The following is a 705-nucleotide window of genomic DNA, read 5'->3' as shown; positions in this document are numbered from 1 at the left end:
TGCTGTGTGCTTCCTGTGCCTAGGGTGCCCCCCTGTGCTGTGTGCTTCCTGTGCCTAGGGTGACCCCCCTGTGGGCTTCCTGTACCCTCATAGCTGTATATCTGCGGCACTGCTGTGAACTGCTAGTGGAATGAGATTGGGTGACATCACTGCTGTGCTTGCTGGAGAGGAAGTTGTACCCGAGGACCTCCCTGCTCCCGCTTCATCCATTCTGTGGATCTTTGCTTCCTCCTCCTCCAATCAGATGACTTGTCTTCAGGGCAGCAGCAAAGCCCTGATCCCATACCGCGATATCTGCCTCCACATACAGACACAGTGCAGGTAAGCTGCGGGGAAACAGCCTGTCTCTCTCTGAGCATTCGCTGTGGACACAGGAAGCTATTCCGGAACTGATGGGTATAACTGCCGCCTCTAGAGGGAGGAGTCAAGCAAAGAGCACAGCGCCATCTGGTGGCCATACCCGTCCCCCTCCACCCACCTGTAAAGCATGGCACCTCACCCCAAGGGGGGGGCGGGACTCTCCCCAACTCTGCTGATCAGGACCTCCAGACTGAGGCGCTTCCTATCATTGGGCCTCTGGCAGTGTCATAGCCGTCCTCCGGATACCCCGTGTCCCTCGCAGTGTCCTGCTGGAAATTCACCGTGATGGCGGTTCTGCTCATATTGGACCCCCCAAGCTCGGACAGTCACAGCAGCGGCCATCAC

The sequence above is a fragment of the Nanorana parkeri genome, unplaced genomic scaffold (assembly GCF_000935625.1).
Source record: "Nanorana parkeri isolate BGI_ZX_2015 unplaced genomic scaffold, ASM93562v1 scaffold847, whole genome shotgun sequence".
Classification (NCBI taxonomy): Eukaryota; Metazoa; Chordata; class Amphibia; order Anura; family Dicroglossidae; genus Nanorana; species Nanorana parkeri.
The sequence above is the reverse complement of the archived record's forward strand: the minus strand, read 5'-3'. Positions refer to the sequence as shown.